Consider the following 21766-nt stretch of genomic DNA (forward strand, 5'->3'; position numbering starts at 1 on the left):
AGATATGGCTAACAATAATGGACAAATCAAGAGAAGGACATGCACGGGATCCTTCTTCCAACTGGTCTTGGATGATGCAGATAGCGGCATAAAAAAACCCCACTTCAAAGCATAAGAACATTTGAAATAGGAATGTGTGAAGACAATATGGCCTCGCAAACTTGCTCTATTCTTCAACAGTATCATGACCACATTTTGGCTGCAGCTTCACTTTGGGACCATACCACATAACCCTTGAATCTGCTAGATACAAAAATTCTGTTTATTTCGGCATTTGACAAAACTCGTACTGTTTCTCTGTATTGATTCCAATGATGCTTAAATCACTGGTTATAACTGACCTATAATTACTCAATCCATCTTTATTTTTCAATAGTAGTACTTTAGCAGTCTTTCAGTCATCTTACACTCCTCCTGGAACTAGAGAGGACTGGTAAATTCTGATCAGAGTCTCCATAATTTCACCCCTCATTTTCTTGGAATATATCTCACCTGAGTCTAATAGATTCTGGTGAATTATCCACATTCAAAATGTTACTCTTTCATTCTTCCTCTCTTACTATTTGTATCTCATCCAATATTTCACATTCATAAACCTTAACTACAATATCATCATTGTCTCCAAACACCCCATTCCTCCACCTTTTGTAAAGACAGCTGCTAAGCATTCATTAACAACCTTACCCATATCTTCTATCTCCATGTTACTTACTCCAAGTTACCTTTGTGTTCTCTAGCAGATTCTACTCTTTCTGAAGAAGGGTCTCGACTCGGAATGTCACCCATTCCTTCTCTCCTGTCTGTCTCACTGAGTTTCTCCAGCTGTTTGTGTCTATCTGCTCTTTCTTTAGTTATCTCTGTTCTGCTGAAATGATATAACATACCTTTAAATTTCCTTTGAATGTATTCATTTGCTATTAAGCCTTTAGAATGTACCTTTCAATCTGGGGACATCCGGTGGTGCTGTTGCTAGCTGCCTCCACCCATGGTCTGGCTGTCTTTATTAATTTTGTTATGATTAGAGCGTGTCTTTTAGTTTTGTTTTCTTTCAGTATTTTATGTGGGGGGAAGCGGGTAGGGTTAGGTGGAAACCATCCTTCAGACACTTCCTGGCGAGGATGTGGCTATTATCTGAGTCGTGTCATCGGCCCTCCCCCCCCCTTGTGGCCCACCAACTGGATTGGCGCGGCCTTTCCTGTCGGACCAGACCAGAGCTTCAGCAGCGGTGGCGAGGCACTGGAAACATCGTGGAGAGGGCGAGGCCTTACCTGGGATCGCCGCTTGGAGCTCCGGAGTGTTGGGCCACTGCTCCAACATCGCGGAGCTGTGGGTGCGGAGCTCCCAACGCGGGCAGCGCTGACTTTAACATCGTGGAGTTCTGGGACCCTTTGCCGGGGGTCACCAGCGCGAATCTCCGCCCAGCACGGTCTGTGGACATCGGGAGCCGCGAACTCCAGTGGAAGGTGGAAGGTGGCCGATTCAGAGGTCCAGGCCGCTGAGGTTCTCCCCTTCGACGTAGGGGTTCCATCGTTCCCAGCGAGAGGGCCTGAACATCGGGTAACCTGTAGCGGCGACTACGGGGTGCTCAGGTGTCCCCGACCATGGGTGAACATTGGGGAACATCAGCGAGGAGGTTGACTGGACTTTGGTTCCTTCCATCACAGTGGGGAACTGTGGTGCCACTGTGGGGATGTTTGTGTTGTGGACAACTGTGTTCTGCGTTTTTGTGTGTTTTTTTATTTTATTTTTTTGTATGACTGTAAGGGAAAAAGAATTTCATTGTCTCTTAATTGAAGACGATGACAATAAATTAAATCAAATCAAGTCAAATCAAATCAAACCTTTCAATTTCACTCCAATATTTTCCATATTCTGATGATTACACGCATCAGGAGTTTAATTTCAGCAATCTTTTAGGCTTCTTTCTCTTGCCTTTTCCTATCCTCCCTGTGTAGAGAGGACAGGATAAGCAAGAGAAGGAAGCCTAGTCTATATTTGACAGATCCACCCTTTCTATTTGAGGGGATATCTTTGCACTGTACCCCGTGAATGGTGCCCATTTTTCTGAATCTGCTTTACCTTTGATGAGAAGCATTGACTCTGCTTCAGTGACCCCTCTAGAAGTTTGGACATTTTTTTCAGGACATGCCTCTCAGTATTATGGTTTTGTTACGGCAAGAATGATATCAGATGGTGTGATAATAATATGTTTAGTAAAACAAATCTGTAAATAAACTGACAGGCCTCAAGCAAGCTCGAAACATGATACAAACTGGTCAGTCAGTTAAATTACATGAAAAGTTTTAAAAATATGGAGAGACTTTAATAAAATTTATTAAAGCCTTCAAATATTAAAAAAAAAAACCCTAAGTTAACAAATCACTGGATAGATTTAGGAGATTTGGAAAGATTTTGAAAATGTACTTTCAACTAGGTGAAATTTTGGAAATAGTGTTTCTAAATTGACAAGCAGCGAGAAAGACTTTAAGGAGTCTTACTTTAAAATGGGCTTTATTAACAGGCTTTTTACTTTTGAAGACTCCTTCCTGAATATTAAAAGTTACTTTAAAATCTTCTTGTGTGGGTAAATACTTCCTTTTTTATGAATCTCATCTGATGCATGAATGTATTTTCTTTGTGAGCAATATACCCAGTTTCATGTTCCCTCACGGTGTGGTCAATGTTGAAGAATAGATTGCATGATTGTTTCAGTGACACAGCAGTAAACGCTGTTACCTCACAGCTCCAGGGATCCAGGTTAAATTCTGACCATGGATACTGTCTGTCTGGTGTTTGTACACTCTCTCCATGGGTTGCTGCTGAGTGCCGAAGATTCTTCAACATCCCAAATTGTGCTGGATGTTAATCATCCAATGTAAATTATCCCTTTGATATAGAATCAAATTGGAATTGAGGGGCATATGAGAGAGAGTAAATTGCAGTGTTAGAGTAGAGGCATCAGTGGGACTGATAGGATTGTTTTACAGGTGCTAACATGGGCATAATGGGCTAACATGGGCATAATGGGCTAACATGGGCATAAGGTGGGCTAACATGGGCATAATGGGCTAACTGGTCTCCTTCAGTATTGTAATAAATAAATAAAATCATCCATTATTTCATTAAAAATAATTGTAAAATGCATTATTCTTTTGCAAGTAATTCCAATACAGAGGTGACATGGCTTGTTTGTTGTCCATTGCCCTCTCCTTCATAAAAGCAACTAATTGATCTCTTTTAATTTCATCTTTTCAAAGGTCCCAAAACGTTGACTTTGCAGAATTTAGAAATGGTATTGCACCTGGTACAATCAAAACAATTAGTATTATAATACCTGTATTTAGCTTGATCATTTTATACATACAAACTCATTATGATTATAATCAACATTTTGGTAGGTAAAACATTATCACATCCTTCATGAAATATATTGCTGGCAGATTATTTTAGTTTGATAATTACATTTCTCGCAAAAATATATGAATTATTCATAATACCCCAGATGGTACTCTCTGTTATTTTAGTACAGATGGTGCAACAATCTGAATCCGGGGAAGATATTTAATTTTAAAATTAGGATGTTATTTACCCAGTAACTAATCTCAGTCAGCAAGATTAAATTGTCAGATTGTTAATACTGGCTATATTAAAGACACCTTAAAATGGAGGATCGCTGAACTTGTCCGAATTGCTTAACCCTTGTCAGCTGAACTTTACAGGCATTGATTGGTGCCAGCCAGTCTAGGCTCAGACTGATATGCAGGATTGTGAGGGGTCCCCTATGTGTTCTCCTTGTTTCTCTTAAATTGATAACATGTATAGCGGTTTTGCAAACTAACCTTAAATGCATCATTTCAATTGGATCGCTGTTGGATGGTAAGAAAGGCAATACCTTGGCAAACCTGAATAATTATCAAAAGCAAAATTTGTCTAATCAATTTGTTGTTTAATTTTACCAGTCCCCAAGGAAGGTTGTTACCCACTTACGTCATCATCTAGGGAGTGAGGTATACGAGTATGTGAACCCTCAAGTATGGGCATAGGACACTGCTCAGGTAGGATGCTGAACATCAATCCCATCTGTGTAGTTCTCCAGGAAGGGGTAAAACTTATTTCAATCCACCAATATCCGTTGAAACTACAGGCCATCAGCAGCATAGACAAATTAATAATAAGATTAAATGAGAACTTACCAGTTTGAAGTTTGATCTTTATTTTATGAGGAGTAACATTGAGGGATTACGTGAAGACCCCACCAGCACGCATGCACGTCAATCTTCAAAGCAGCGGTGTGAAATCACAGACAACAATAGTTGAACTAAACATAGTAAGATAAGAGAACTAGAATACCAGTTGACCTTTATGATAGAGGGTTTGGCGTGGAGGGCACATAATCCCTCAACGTTACTCCTCATAAAATAAAGATCAAACTTTAAACTGGCAAGTTCTCGTTTAATCTTACTATTTTACTTCGGAGTCACATGGGTGACTATGTGAAGATTTTAAAGTTCTGTGATTTCATGCCATGGGATGAGTCCATGCCTCACACACTGCCGTAGTTGACCAAAGGAGGAAGTATCCTAACGTATTCAGACATGAATCAGTTATTCAAAAAACACTGATAAATTTATTAACAAAATAATAATAACCCCTATCATTCGGGGTAAATTATAATACAGAACTTAAAATTGAGTCTGCAAACACCGCAGGTTTGGCAACCGGTTTGTTGTAAAATTGCTGAAAGGTCCTTTCTCTAGACCATCCTGCTGTACCCAGGATGTGGTCCATGGGAACTTCCAACTCCCTTGCTGCCGATGTTGCTGCAGCCCTGGTGGAATGAGATTTAAAAACATTAGTATCCACCCCTGCAGCTCCCAAAACCTGTCTAAGCCACCTTGATATGGTTTGCACGGATACCCTTTTATGAGGCTGTTTATGGCTGAACAACAATGCCATTTCCTTGCCTCTAAGATATTTTGTGACCTATATAATGTACTTGATGCGTCACTATGCATAGACGAACATCTATGGGGTATGCATGGAACTCCAATTTGAGGCCTGATGATCCAGGCCTATTTTGTTTCACCAATTCATAAATGTAAAAAGTTATTTCGTTGGTTGATATGACCATCGTGTTCAGCCTTAATTTGTGCAGTGACTGGACCCGTTGTGCCAAGACTAGTGGCATCAGCATGACTATTTTATGTGTTCGTTTTTCCAGAGACAGGGACGTTTCTGGTGACCAACCCCTGAGCAACATTAGGACAACACTCACATCCCAAATCTGGGATACCTAGCCCTAGGGGGATTAGTGTTGAAGATACCCCTCATTAGTTTTGATACCAGAGGGTGAGATCCAACAGTATGGTGTTCTAATCCTTGCCATAAGTAAGCTGATAGGGCACTCGTGGCACAGTTAATGGCACTGTAGCTTAGACCTTCGTCAAAGTGAAGGCTAGACAAGAATTCCAGTCCATTTGTCACTGTAGCCGTGTTGTATGTGATGTTGGTCCTGGTACAGTATATTTCCCATTTTCTGATATATGACAGATATTGTTTTCTGGTGGACTCCCTGTATGCCGACGTGGTCATGTTCATGTTTCGGTCCGTCAGCCCAAAATCCAGAAGTGGTCTTTTCAAATTCTGCAAATCAACAGATTTATCCTGTCATGGCATGGGTGACTTTTGCCTGTCACAGGATGGACCAACAAATCTGGCCATTTGGAGATGGACATACATGGTTCCGAGACCATGTCGACCATGGCTGAGTAGGCCAGTCAGGTACTACCAAAATACCTGACACGGAGTCTTGTTGTATTTTGCGTAAGACCTGACTGATGAGGCAGAAGGGGGGAAATGCATAGAAAAAACGTTTCCCCAGTGCAGCAAGAATGCGTCCATCGCTGCTGCCCCATGGTCTAGTTCCCAAGCAACATATGTTGGCAACTGGTGATTAAGCCTAGATGCAAATAGATTGATATCTGGTGATCCATATCACGCTACAATATCAGCAAACACTCGGTGGTTCAACATCCATTCACTTGTCATTGAATTTTCGTGACCTGGTGTCAGCCATTGTATTGAGTTTACCTGGTAGGTAAATAGCTGATATCCAAATATTTCTGTCGATACACCATTGCCAAATCATGTTAGCCAGATTATAACATGATATTGATTTGATTCCACCCATATGATTAATATATGCCACCACAGTGGTATAATCAATTTGTAGGCGAACATGCAGGTGGTGCATTTTTGAGCAGTACGCCTTTAGCCCATTGAACGCACCCAACATCTCTAAATAGTTTATACCAAGTGCTTGAAGTAAAGATGATTCATGTGCATCCCATCTGCCACCACAGCTGGAGATGGTATTAGTAACACCCCAACCGTGAACGCTGGCATCAGTTTGTAACACAACTGAAGGGTTGCTGACAATGATGGGGCTGGAACAATGCCGAATGTTTTGACTCCACCATTGTAATTCCAAAATTGCTTTAGCTGTTAGCTGCATTGGTCTGTCGAAATGACCAGCATGATGATTGAGTGCTTGAATCTTTGCTCTCTGTAAATTTTGGTAATGCAAAGGTCCAAACTCTGTGGCTGGAAAAGCAGCCACAAGCTTACCAATCACCCTTGCTACTTGTCGAATTGATGGTTGACTGAGGACAACAAGGCTGTTACAGGCCTCCATTAAGTCTGCTGTGTTGCCCCTTGGCAAAGTCACAGACATGTGAATTGAGTTAATAGTGAACCCTAAGTAATCCATTGTCGTAGAAGGCGTCAACTTAGATTTATCTGGATGGATGATGAACCCCAGTTTCTCAAACAAGAGTTTGGTAGCTGATACAACTGATTTAGTTAAATCCAGAGTCTTTCCCACAATTAATATATCATCCAGATATGCCATGACAATATGTTTCTGTTTTTGGAGAAACGCCAGGGCTGGTTTTAATATTTTAGTAAATAGTCTGGGGGGCTGATTAGGCAACGCTATATACTGCTAGAGCTGCCCCATCCAGTTAAACTTCAGATGTCGGCGGTGATCCTTCTGTATAGGCACCGAACATTATGCATCTTTTAAATCGATGCAAGCCTTGAAGTAACCTTTGGAAATTAATTGTTTGGCAGTAACAAAGGTTTCCATTTTGAAATGAGTATACTGCACAAATGTATTCAGCTTTGTCAAATCGATGATGATGCGGCTTCCACCATCTTTTTTTAATTTTTGTGAAGATATTAGACACAAATTCTAGAGAGTTGTGTTGGGATCTCTCAATTGCACCTTTAGCATATAGCCTCACCAGTTCTTCATGACCTTCCAATTCCTCCTGTTGTGAAAGCACAAATATTCGGCTAGGTGCATGCTGAACCGGAGGAAGGATTTTATGAATAAATTCAATTTCGTAACCCTGGATACTGTGCAGTATATAAGAGTCAGAAGTTATAGAACTCCATACATTCCAAAATAAGTGTAACCTACCTCCAATTTGTGTAGAACTTACACCCCCTATGTTCTGGAAGAAACCAGACCCACCTACCTCCATAGTTACAAGTGGAGTGTCCATTTCTTCCGTTTCTGTTTCCTGGGAGGTAGAGGAGCTGGAGTGCAGGGTTGGCGCATTTTCCATGAAGGCCATTCTGGACCATGGTCTAAAAACGACCTTTGTCCTGATTGTACGGCCTTCGAGCTTTCATCAGCTTCTGTGTGCCGAGGTCTGCTGGTGGATGCGTAAGGGTGCTGCTGCCGGAGATGAGAGATCTTGCCCGATGATGTTGCCTTAATGAGCCCAGCGGCTTTTGCTTCCTCATCGAGCTCCTTGACCTGTTTCGACAGGTTGCCCCCAAATAGCAGAATCGGTGGCTGTGTGTTACTGGTCTTGCACAACCCTGCAAATCTGGGGTTCAGGGCAGGTCGGATTGCATTCTTCCTGAGGCAGTTTATTTCGAACTGCGTGTTGCAGAGAAGTGCCAGTGCGTCTTGCTGTGTATCTGACATTTCTGTGCCGTCTACCGATCGGGCAAACGGCGTTATCCCGGTAGCCAGCAGTTTGAGGATCTTTTGCTTCTTGACCTCCTGGGCTCTGATGCCTGCACCGATATATCACCAGATATAGCTGTTCACCGCAGGAACATTAAGGGAAACACAGTTCTCTGGTGCTAGGTATTTATCAGTCATCTCGTGCATTACCTGTTCCTGCAGCTGGTTGAAGGAGAGCTGCTGGCTGCCAGCTGCGGCTGTAACGGCTGTCCTGTTTGCATAGGCATCGCAAATTTAGAGACCATGCCGAGCAGCTTCTGTTACTCCTGCACCCCCAGCACACTTGTAGCATCGCCAGCCAAACCCCTGTCTTCAGAGCCAGCCCAGAAGTGATTCCTAATGCTCCCCTCTGACGAGGGAGATGCATTATGCAGCCCTGTATAAGGTGTTGCCATTGGTGTCCTATGAGACTCATGGTGACAAGCCTCCATTTCCCGGAGCATGTCACGTTGGAGCATCTGCTCCATCAACCGCTCCCTGTGGGATATGCGATCACGGTCGCTGCCCGCAGGCGGTGAGTCTTCATGGCCCGACTCATCCGAGTCTACGGGCCTGTCTGACTTCTGCTTGGCCTTCTCGCCAGTCGGTGGTGTCAGTTCGGGCTGTGCCGGTGCCAGGTCGGAGACGGCTGTCCGCATAGATAGCGATCCAGGTGCAGTCGCTCACAGCTGACTGCCCGCATTTCCACGGTCCTCCGCAGTTAGTCTTTTAGCGGTCCGTTTGGACTTAGTCTTGGACTTGTCCATAGGTTCCTTGTCTGAAAAACAATTCTCCCAGAAACGGAACAATAAGACCTCAGAGTAAATAACTTACCTGCAAGTCCTGTTTTTAAACCCACCGCTGCGGGAGCAATGCTCCTCCCCGCCAGTCGCTGCGCAATGCGTTAGACGATATGACGCATATGCATGCTGGCGTGGTCTTCACGTAGTCACTCATGTGACTCCAAAGTAAAATCCAGGGTTTGCGAGAACAAGGAATATTGGTGTAGTGCCAATCTATCTGCAACACCCCTGTTCTTGAGGTTCCAAAACCAGGAAAGGAGGGTCAATATAAACTCGTACAAGACTTAAGGGAAATCAATTCTGATGTAGAACCACTTCATGCCCTCGTGCCAAATCATGCCCATATTCTAGCCCAAATGCCAGCTGAAGCCAAAATCTTTTTGATAGTTGTCTTAAACATGCATTCTTTTCTCTTTCTCTTCATGAAGAAAGCCAATATTTGTTTGCCTTCACCTATATGGGACAACAATATACCGGGACCAGGTTGCCTCAAGGATTTGTAAACTCGTCTACTTTATTTTCCAGGTGTCTGCAGGATCAGCTAAGTACTTTAAAGTTTAAAATGAATTCAACCTTAGTGCAGTATGTTGATGATCTATTGGTGGCTAGTAAAAATGAATCCAGTAATCGGGAAGACACTGCACAACTACTGAATCATCTAGCCGATCTAGGATATGTGGTATCCCCATCAAAAGTACTAGTAGCACAGGAAAAAGTAAAATTTCTATGGATTATAATTTTGGCCACCGAAAGAAGTCTGGAGTAGAGCAGACTCGAACCCATCTGTGAATTTCCAGCCTCAAAAGAAGCCAAACAAATGAGGCAATAGCTGGGCATGGTCAATTATTGCAGACCCTGGATTCCAAAAATAGCTCTAGAAACAAAGGAGCTAACACCCTATACCAGAAGGGAGGGTGAATTTGAACTAACAATGGAGGCACAGGAAGCATTTGAGAACTGGAAAAGATCGTTGATGTGTATCCCGGCATTGGGAAGGCCATTATACGATCCTCCGTTCCAGCTGTATTGTACAATTCTATCTGATTTGGCCACTTCGGTATTTAGGCAAAAGCATGGGGATAGACATAGACCAGTTGCACATTACACCTCCAAATTAGATCCAGTAGCTAGGGAACATCCTCTTTGCACTCGAATCTTAACTGCAATCTACAATAGTTGATAATCGGCTGCTAATTTGACACTCCAGCAGGAAATTATAGTGTATACTTCACATTCGGTATCGCCAATGTTGGGGCAGCTTCAAACCCAGTATTTGACAATGGCCCACCAAAATAAGTATGAGATCTATCTGTTGAATAATCCAAAATTGTAGTTTAAACACTGTATATTAATTAACCCAACCTCTTTTCTTATTTCACCCCCAGAAGAGTGAGCAGAAGCAGGACAAGACTGTCTATTTGTTATAGAGGAGGAAACATCAGTGAGAAAGGACTTGAGGGATTTACCCATGGAAGACCCTGACATCACATTATCTCATCCGGTGGTGCTGTTGATGACTGCCTCAGCCTACAGTCTATTTGTCTTTTTTTAATTTTTATTTTAGTTGTTTAAAGTATGTTTTTGGAGGTTTTTTTTGTATTTTATGTGGGGGAGGGGGGTAGGGTAAGGGGGAAACCATCTTTCAGTTAATTCCTGGCGAGGATGCAACTATTATCCGAGTCGCGCCCTCGCCTTTCATGGCGGGAACCAGACTAGAGCTTCAGCAAAGGCAGCACAGTGCTGGATACATTGCGGAGCGGGCGATGCCTCACCTGGGATCACCGTTTGAGGCTCCGGAGTGTTGGGCCTGCTGCATCGACATCGCGGAGCTGTGGTTTGCGGAGTTCCCAGCCTGGGCGGCACTGACCAACATCATATTAATTGAAAGACAGAGATTGTAGAAGGAGCTGCTTTTGGGACCCTTTGCCGGTGGCCACCAGCGTTGAATCTCCGCCCAGCTCTGGTATATGGACACACTTATCTGTTTTGTAGTAAATGCCTACTATGTTCTGGGTGCTGAAGCAAAGGAAGAATTGTATTGTCCTATACAGGGACACATGACAATAAACTCACTTGAACTTGAGCTTAAAGTATAGCAGTCATCATTGTATTATGGAGTTATCATTTATGATGAGGGTTATCATGAATGATAAAACGGGGGAATGTTAATATTGGCTAAATTAAAGACTCCATAAAATTGAGGATCCCTGCATTTGTCAGAATTGCTTAACCCTTGTCAACTGAACTTTACAGGCTTTGATTGGCGCCAGCCAGTCTGGGCTCAGACTGATATGCAAGATGGTAAGGAGTCCAGGTGTTCTCCTTGTTTCTCTTAAATAGATAACATGTATAGCGGTTTTGCAAACTAACCTTAAATGCATCATTTTTATTGGATCGTTGCAAAAGCATTGTAAACAGTATACAAAATGATACAAGATGGTCATCATGTTAATTGATGATTGGTCAAACTGTTGAGCCTTGGAGAAATTGTTTGAATCTAATAAACTACCTTGTACCCAAATGGAAGACAGACTGGTATTTTCTTAAATATGTCAAACTTGGCAATTTCTTGTGAATCATCTGTAAATATTAATCAGCTTTTATGAACTGCACAATTTATAAAATTATGAATCCAAAGCATAAAGATTATCAGTACTAAACATTGACTAATCATGTGATAAATAGATATTTCATCAATTCAAATGGAAATATTATGTGGTGAATAGGCTCAGATGTTATAGTTAATCCACGTAGAATATGATTGTTTTAAATTTTGACAAATAATTTGATTCCTTTCAAATTAACAATATTTTTAATAATGAAACCAAATATAATTTTCAGGTTTACAAATAGAGGTACATCATGACAATGTGTTGCAGAGTAAAAGTTAAATGGTTTATCAAAGCTTGCTACATTTGGATATATCTTTCATTTGAGGTTAGCATACCCAAAAATAATTTAACAGAGATGGTGAGGAAATAAAAACCATGTTATAAAATTGTATTAAAAATATCCAATGTCAAATTGGAACATTTTTACAGAGATGCAAAGAATTAAAACATTTTAGGGCAATTGTACTGTTGGCATTCAAACCATCCCATTCTTTAATTTATAAATACATTGTGGAAATATTGAATGCTGGGTTTTCATATGTTATTTAGTTACTGGAACAGAACAACTTAGCAAATTATGATATCTAATTACTCAACACCTTTACAATCATGAATATAATGTAACAGTAAAATGACTCACAAATATGGCATGTTGCCCAAAATACTGCAGGATGTCTGCTTATTGCAAGTGGTGTGCTTAATTTCATTCATTATGTTTACATTTCTGAATAATTTCAATGTAAGTAAATAAACAGTTACAGTGTTAGATGAGCATAATGAACTAATGTAATGTGCCTGTGGTATACTGAATGTAATAACATGCAGGCAATGCTTGTCCACCATAAGCATCTTGCTGAAATTTCCAGCTATGCAGTCATTCTCTCCACGGGAGAAATCTAATAATTCCCACCAAATATTAATATTAGATGGTATCTTCAAACATTATACTTTGAGCTGAATATAAAACCATATAAAACTGAAGAACAAGATTTATCAATTATTTCATTGGACGCAGAAAAAAACATTTGATCAAGTGGAATGGGACTTCCTTGTTAAAGTGGGAGAGAATTTCATCTCATGGATAAAACTATTATATAATAGGCCTACTGCTAGAATATTAACCAACGACATATTGTCCACAAAATTTCAATTATCAAGGGGGCAATAGACAGGGATGCTCACTATCACTGCTGCTATTTGCTCTTGTAATAGAACCTTTAGCTGAAATAATTAGAACACATCCGAACATCCATGGTTATAATACAAAATACTCAAATAATAAAATATCATTAGACGCAGATGATGTATTATTGTACATCACAAAATCCCAAATTAGTATACCAAACATATTAAACCTAATAGAGGATTTTGGATCTTTTTCAGGATACAGAATAAATTGGAATAAAAGTGAAATTATGTCGATAAAACCCAGAGTCAACACACCTTTTCAAATTCCCATTTAAAATTGCTACAGAAAAATTAAAATATTTGGGAATTGAAATCACTAGAAAATATAAAGCTCTGTTTAATGCAAATTACATCCCCCTACTTAAGAAATTAAACGCTCTAATTAAATTTTGGAAAACTCTTCCGATGTCTTTAATAGGTTGAACAAATGCTATAAAAATGATCTTTTTACCACAAATTCTATATCTATTCCAGTCAATTCCAATATATCTACCAAAAAAGTTTTAAAAAATCTGCTCAGATATTACAAATTTTACATGGGACTTATAAATCCCTTACAATACAAAGAACACACTTGAGTAAACCTAAAGAATTTGGTGGATTAGCATTTCCTAATTTTTTGTACTATTATTGGGCAGTAAATATCAAAAATGTGATTCATCTGTTGGACAACTCTGCCCAGCAGGTGGATTGGGTAGTAATGGAGAGGGAGGACTGCTCCCCTTTTAATATAGGAGCGATCCTCCTCTCACCAATGAACCTGAATAACACAAAATACAATACAAATCCATTATACACAGTACAATTAGAATTTGGATACAAATAAAACTTTCTCTGAAATTAAGAAATCTATCACTTCTTTCTCCAATAGTTAATAACCCATCATTTAAACTTTCTATTATAGATAAATCATTTATACATTGGGAAAGAATAGGAATTAAAACATTTGGAGACATGTATGAAACTGGACAATTATTATCATTTCAATAACTACAACTAAAATACAATATGAGAAATAATTATTATTTTAAATATTTTCAAATATGTGACTATTTGAAAAAATATACACAAGAATATCATAACTTGTCTCCAGACTTATTCGACGAAGCAAAGAATACAAATGCCGAATCAGCTAATTTAATATCATACTTGTGTAACATCATCCTAAATATAGAAATACCATCATCCAACGGAATTAGAAGAGACTGGAAACAAGAACTAGCTATAAACATTTTGAAAGAGAGGTGGGATAAACATTTGCTATATGTGCATAAATGCTCGATTAACGTAAGACATTAATACAATTTAAAATCTTACATAGACTATATTACTCAAAAACTAAAATAAGTAAACTTTTTCCTAATGTCTCCCCTATCTGTGATAAATGTCTATCCCAAGAAGCTACTATAGCGCATTCCTTTGTTTTCTGTATAAAAATCCCAAATTTTTGGAATGACATTTTAAATATTTTCACAAAATTATTTAAAATAAAACTGATACCAAATGCAGAATTGATTGTTTTTGGAACAATGGAAGGCAACACTGAACTAACTGCATTTCAAAAGAACCTATTTAATTACGGTTTAATAATGGGAAAAAAACTCATACTTAAATTCTGGAAAAACGCCCCAAAACCAACAATAAATATGTGGATTTCAAATATGTTCGAAACGTTACACCTGGATGATGTGAGATTCCTTCAAGCAGGCAAACCAGACCACTTCCAAAAGATTTGGTCTGCATTTATCGACTTACTACAAGTATAAGGTGCAACAGAAATGCCTGAAATGAAATGGTTTCAGTACCTGGTGAGGAAAAATACGAAGTTGGTATTTCTTTTTCAGCTCTGTTTTCTACTTTTAACATAGCTTCTGTTTTATTTTTCTCTTTTTTCTTTTCTATGGCTTACTTCTTAACTTTTTTCTCTAACTCTTCGTGTCTATGGGTCTTTTTTTGATCACTATTTAACACACTCACTATCCTCTCTCACTTTCTTTACTTTTTTTTCTTTTTAAAGCTTAAAAAATGAAGTGGTACAAGACATGTGTTATGTTATTTTTGGCTTATATTATTGTAATGTACACTACTTCGCATAAATAAAATTGTTAAAAAAAAAAATAATAATTTGGTGTCATGCACCCTGTTTGAAATGGCATGAAACTGCACTTGCATTTGGTGGCCTTTCACCCTGCTTGAAGTGGCATGACATTGCACTTCCATTTGGTGGCCTTGCACCCTGCTTGAAGTGGCATGAAACTGCACTTGAGTTTAGTGGACTTGGACCCTGCTTGAAGTAGTATGAAACTGCACTTGAGTTTGGTAGATTTGCACCCTGCTTGAAGTGGTATGAAGCTGCTTTTGAATTTGATGGCCTTGCACCCTGTTTGAAATGGTAAGAAACTGCATTTGAATTTGGTGGCCTTGCACCTTGCTTGAAATGGAATTTTAAGGAATAGCCATGAGTCAACTTGCCATCCCACCAGCCGTGAGTGAGCTGTCAGCTTATCAGGCTTGAGTGACTGAGCTGCCACACCAAGAATATATTTGGCCGACAATGTCCATACTAGACCTCTGGAAACAAGCCCCTTCAGCCCACACCACCCATACTAGCGCTCCAGAAAGCCCCCCACCCCCACTGGCCACCAATATTGGAATTGGTGGAGAGGTGTAATTTTGCTTTGGGGGACCAGCCCTCCCATGTGAACATGGACCCAACGGGTCACACTTAGTCTAGTATAACTGGGGTCCCATCACTGAGCCTTGCTAGTCACTGCCTGCCATTCTGAAAAGGATCCATTAATTCCTACTCTTTTTTTCCTGTCTGCCAGCCGGTTCTCTATCCATGTCAATACCCTACCCCAATACCATGTGCTCTAATTTTGCACACTAATCTGTTGTGTGGGATCTTGTCAAAGGCATTTCGAAACTCCAGATGCACTGCATCCAATGGCTCTCCCTTGTCCATTCTTCTTGTTACATCCTCAAAAATTCCAGATTGGTCAAGCATGATATCCCCTTCGTAAATCCATGCTGACTTTGACCGATTCTTTATTTTGCAATAGCTGTATCTACTTATCACTTTTGTTGGAAGGAACAGCAGTTGCTGGTTCACACCGAAGATAGACACACAGGTCAGCGGGTCAGGCAGCATCTGTGGTGAAAAAGAATAGGTGATGTTTTGGATCAAGACCCTTCTTCAGACCTTATCACTTTCCAGGGTTTGTCCTGCCACCCCATTACACCTCTCTTTCCTTCACCCTAATCAATCAGTCTGAAGAAGGGTCCTGATCTGTCCATTTTCTCCACAGATGCTGCCTGACTTGTTGAGTTCCCCCAGCACTTTGTGTTTATTTCAAGATTCAACCATCTCTGATCCTTGTGTTTTAATTTCCTTTTCCTCTTCTTGCATTTTCTCAGACATAACTTCAACATCTTGAAATGAATCATTGAGCATTGTGCTGGACACGCATAACGTTTGAAGAAAAATAAAGCCAGCACTACCATTCACTGTGATCGCCATTCACTGAAGCTGTACAAGTGCTATGGATTTCCTTCCAGCTCCGTGCTGTTGGCATGTTAATGCACTGTGGGGTCTACATTTGCTTCACTTCTGTAATAATTATTTAGGCATATATGGTTAATTATTTCCTGGCCATTTGTGCAGAAATAGTTAATCACAACTCCTGTGAGGTCTTCTTCAGCATAATGCTTGGCACCCTGTCTTTCTCAACACTTCAACATATCCCATAGCTCAACAAGATTATGTTTTCACATAATCACATTACACCAGAATTTCTACTTTCCGTTTTCAACTTGTGAACTTTCACTGTCACTTGCAAATGTAACAATGTAATTTCCACTGCATTGCTTATTTAGAGATTGGCTGCCAAATCTGTTTGTTTTTTTGTCTTTTTGGGTATCTGACTCAGGTGGATCCCCTTTAAATTATTTACTTGCTGGCTGTCATCCCAGACCTAACATCTTTCCACTGTAACACTGACCAACATTCCTCAAACCATGGATATTTGTTCAATACCCTGCTCCAGTCATTGATCAACCAATCCACAAATTATGCATCTTCTCCACATGCATTGATTTCCTGATCAGAACTTTTTCCATACAATTATCACCCAACCACACTATCTCCCTTGCCCATGACCAATTTTAGCAACCCTGAAATTACAAGTATCTTTCCTCCCATTCTCCTAGTCACTTCTTGACATCTATTGCAGGTCTCACTAGCAGCTAACCCTCATTCTGACCTCCCCTTCCTAATTTATGTTTTTATCTCCACTATTCTCTCTCCCCCCTAATGAATCCCTCCTCAGCCATTCTCAAAGCTGGAGACTTGCCTACGTTTCTTCACTTGCTATGTTTCCACATCAGTACAGCACATGAAGGACATTTATGGGGCAGTACTGTAGTTCCCAAAGGTAGGCCTGCAATTAAAATAGTGCACAGGTTGATTAAGGATCTTCAACAAGCAGTGAGATGATTCTAGGTAAGCATGATTTTTTTAATTTACTGCAATGGATTGCACAGAATAGTTTGTGGCAAAATAATGCTGCAAATGGTTACACTTTTTAAGAAAAAGTCAATGATCTCCATGACATATTTAAAGACAATGTAATTTACTGTAAATATAATACCTTTCATTGCTATGACATGAGAAAAGGACAAGCCCCTTTGTATGTAGCAAGTTCCCACAAACCTTGATGTGAAGGAAACTAGATAACCTGATTTAGTAATGTTGATTGTGAGATAAGCTTTGGTCAGGACAAAGCTGTCTCTCCCTTGTTACTGCATCAGAACATTAGGTCAGGCTTCTCATGCTCACATTTCTGAAGTAGCAGCCAAGCCCTCAATCTGCTGCCAATCGACAGACAACTGACACCGAGGAAAACATGCCAGCATTTTTGGTGTTTTGTTCTTGCCTGAAAACTAGAGTGTTCCAGTTATAAAATTTAGAAATCCATTGTAACTAAAACATGTGATAATTCCTTACCTAAAGGTCTTTATTTTCCCATGTTTCTTTCACTCTTTTTATTGTTCAAGTTTATTCTCTTCAGATTTATTGTAACTTGACCATGAGACTATTTTGTGACAAGTATATTTTTAATCTGTTTGTGTTTTGAGGCAATTTTTCCACAAGGGGAAATTTTGAGAATTTGAAAGATTTTATGATTTAAAATTAGATGTACGTCCTATTACTCATGGCGGCGCTTCGCGGCAGCGGCCCCTGCAGTTCATCTGTTCATTTTGTTTGTTTGTTTTTGTCCCGTTTGATGTATTTTTATATTGTTTTTCTATTTTATATCATTTTTGACTGTGTATATGTGGGGAACAGGGGGTGGGGGAAACTTTTAAATCTTTTCCCTGTCAGGTCTCCGTTGTCATTGGGGCCTAGCACCATGGAGCGGCCTCCAGCCGGAACAACCTGGGGGCTCTAGTCGCGGAGCCTGCGGACTTTCTGTCATGGGGCTGGCCGGCTTCGGAGCGTGGGGAGCTGTGGTGGCGCGCGACTGCGACCGGACTTCGGGGCATCAGAGGCTCCGGCTGCGGGCCTGTGGACGGTGACATCGGGAGCTCACGGAGGCCGCTTTTCGGAACTCCCGCGGTGGCAGCTTCTCCCGCCCGAGTTGCGGGGCTGAAGGCGACCCGGGGCGGGGCCTGACATTGTCCGGCGCAGACTTAACAGCCGCGGGACTTGCCATCGTCCACTGGGAGCTCCAACATTAAGACCCGGAGCGGGGCCTTACATCGCCGGCACGGCCTTGACGGCCGCGAACTTGCCATCGCCCCCAAGGGCTTTAACATCGGATGTTACCTATGGAGAGCAGGGGAGAGACAATGTTTTGCCTGGCATCACAGTGAGGAGGAGAGGGAACTGTGAGTGGATGTCTGTGTGAATTTGTCAAAATTGTTTATTTTTGTTGTTTGGGCTGCAGTAAACCAAAGTTCCCCTAATGGAAAAAATAAAGTATATTTGTTGAATTTAAAATTTGAATTAACTTTTGATATTGCCTGCAGGATGACTGTTTAAGAATGAAGAAGGGTCCTGGACCAAAACGTCATGCATCTCCAGAGATGCTGCAAGACCTGTTGAGTTATTCCAGGTCTTTATGCCCACCTTTAGAATAAACCAGCATTGCAGTACATTTCCACACAGTGTTTAAGAAATGTCCTTAAGTACAAGTAAGGTCTGCCCACAACAATAGGGTACAGTGAGACAGTTAAGTCATGGAGAGCAGATTCTATTGCTAGTCATCTGCCAGCTGAATCACTCTCCTGAATAAGATGGCTGCTTGGAATTGATGTTTGGAATATTCTACTGCCAGGAATTGTCTCCATTATGGGAAGTGATGGGAATTCCATCATGTATGACAGTGTGAACAAAGGAAGCTGGCGTACTCTATAGAAATAAATAATTTCCTTGGGGGGGGGGGGACAATTCAGAGCAAAATAAATATTATTTTAGTTAATTTGCCTGGATGTGGGTGTTAATGGAAAACTACATTACTGATTGTCCTCAAGAAGATGATGGTGTCAACTTTTTTGACCTCTGCTGTACTTCTGCAAATGCATTATCGTAATGCCATTAATTAGGGAGTTTCGGGAGGTGGGATCCAGTGATGATGAAGGAGCAGTTATATAGGTTCATGACACATGTCTCAGATGTTACATAGAAACATAGAAACATAGAAATTAGTTGCAGGAGTAGGCCATTCGGCCCTTCGAGCCTGCACCGCCATTCAATATGATCCTGGCTGATCATCCAACTCAGTATCCCGTACCTGCCTTCTCTCCATACCTTCTGATCCCCTTAGCCACAAGGGCCACATCTAACTCCCTCTTAAATATAGCCAATGAACTGGCCTCGACTACCCTCTGCGGCAGAGAGTTCCAAGGATTCACCACTCTCTGAGTGAAAAAAGTTCTTCTCATCTCGGTTTTAAAGGATTTCCCCCTTATCCTTAAGCTGTGACCCCTTGGCCTGGACTTCCCCAACATCGGGAGCAATCTTCCTGCATCTAGCCTGTCCAACCCCTTAAGAATTTTGTACGTTTCTATAAGATTTACTATTTACAAATTTACAAATAGTTACCTATTTGGTCAAGTTGTTTCCATGTTTTGCTGGCGGGTTTGGAAGATGCTGGCAGGGAAGCCTTGGTGAGTGACAATAGTTTAATTTGTGGGTGGTAGTCACCGCTTAAAAATCAAACTAGATTAACAAGAGGTGATGTCAGAAAATGTGGGTAGTATAAAATCTGGAATCCTCCTTCCCAAGAAGATGAATTAAAACATCAAAAACTATATTTGGTAATATATTTAAAAGACAGAATTATAATTATATGGATGCCAAAAATCTTAAATAAAATTTGAAATACTCATCAGGGCAGGCAATATCGAAAGGGAAGGAAAGCTCCAGGGAATAATATAATCCCTCTTGTAGTTTACTGGTTAAGATGTCATTTTAACACAGTATTTAGTCTTTTTATAACTAGCTGCTGTTTGCTTGTTGTATTATTTTGTGTTTGTTTCCCAGGAAGCTAGAACAGATATTGTTTTCAATGTAAGAATTTGTCCTTTGTTTATATCACATTTCTCTGCAAGAAGGATGAAATGCATACTTGCTTCTTTGTTTGAAAATTGATTTGCCAATTAAACCTATACTCCTGTTCATGGCCACACACACCATTATTTAAAGAGACATTACATTGGGTACAAGTTACACTTGCATTTTGAAAATGATATTAGATAGAATGAATGAACATCATTAAAAGGCCATCCTACCATTATAATTACATTTTGTGTATTTCCTTCAAGCAGGTGTATATTTCAATATGTTTTCTATTATTATTCCATTTGCTCATTTCTGACTTTGTCAGTAACGAGCTATTTACTGAATGAGGGCTGAATATTTTTTTTAATCACCCTCTTGAAAATGGTTTCACATTAGTTTAATGGCAAAGCATTTGCTTTATTTGAAGTCAATATTTGCTTATTATCATTAATTTCCTGTTACTGATTTTTTTTATGGTGTTATGCTTTTCCATTAGTGGCTTAACAATCATAGCCATCTTGGCAGTTGTGTTAGTAGTTATGCATTTGTTTTGCATGGATATTTTCAAATATTTGCTTGTAATCAGCAAGTGGATGGCATAGTAATATTTGTTTTCAATTCTTCAATAACACCACAACAAATCATAAAATCGCCCTGTCTTGGAATGATATAGTACAACATGATTTGGTCCATCACATGTACTCTGACTCTTCCAATGAGTGATCAAGGTAATTCTACATTATTCTTCCCTGTATAACTGCAATATTTTTGTCATGTAATTATTAAACACTTAAATTGCATTATTCATCTTGTCATTCAGTACACTTCAAATTATAACCCATGGTCATGTAATCATGTAATGGCCCTGATCAGATTATCTGAAGACATTGCGGGAAACTAGAGAAGAAATTGCGGAATGTTATGCCTCTTTTCAAAAAGGGCTGGGAACTATAGGCCGGTTAGCTTAAAATCAGTAGTTGCAAAGTTACTAGAGAGTATTCTGAGGGATAGGTTATACATGGCATTTGGACAGGCAAGGGCTGATTAGGGATAGTCAGCATGGTTTTGTTCATGGGAGGTCGTGTCTCAGAAACCTGATTGAGTTTTATGAAGACATAACCAAAAAGATTGATGAGGACAGAGCTGTAGATGTTGTATACATGGATTTCAGTAAGGCATTGAACAAGGTTCCGCATGGTAGGCCGCTCCGGAAGGTTAGATCGCATGGGATCCAAGGAGAGAAAGCTGAATGGATAGCAAATTGGCTCCATGGAAGGAAGCAGAGGGTAATGGTGGAAAGTTGCTTCTTGGACTGGGGGCCTGTGACTAGTGGTGTACCTCAGGGTTTGGAGCTGGGCCAGTTACTGTTTGTTATCTACATCAATGATTTGGAATGAGAACGTGCGGGGCAAGTTTAGCAAGTTTTCTAATGATACAAAAGTGAGTGGATTTGCAGATAGTGAAGATGGTTGTGAAAGATTGCAGCAGGATCTGGATTGATTTGCTAGGTGGGCTGAGGAATGGTTGATGGAATTTAATACAGAGAAGTGTGAGGTGTTGCATTTTGCAGGCATCTAAC

The sequence above is a fragment of the Leucoraja erinacea genome, chromosome 2, assembly GCF_028641065.1.
Source record: "Leucoraja erinacea ecotype New England chromosome 2, Leri_hhj_1, whole genome shotgun sequence".
NCBI lineage: Eukaryota > Metazoa > Chordata > Chondrichthyes > Rajiformes > Rajidae > Leucoraja > Leucoraja erinaceus.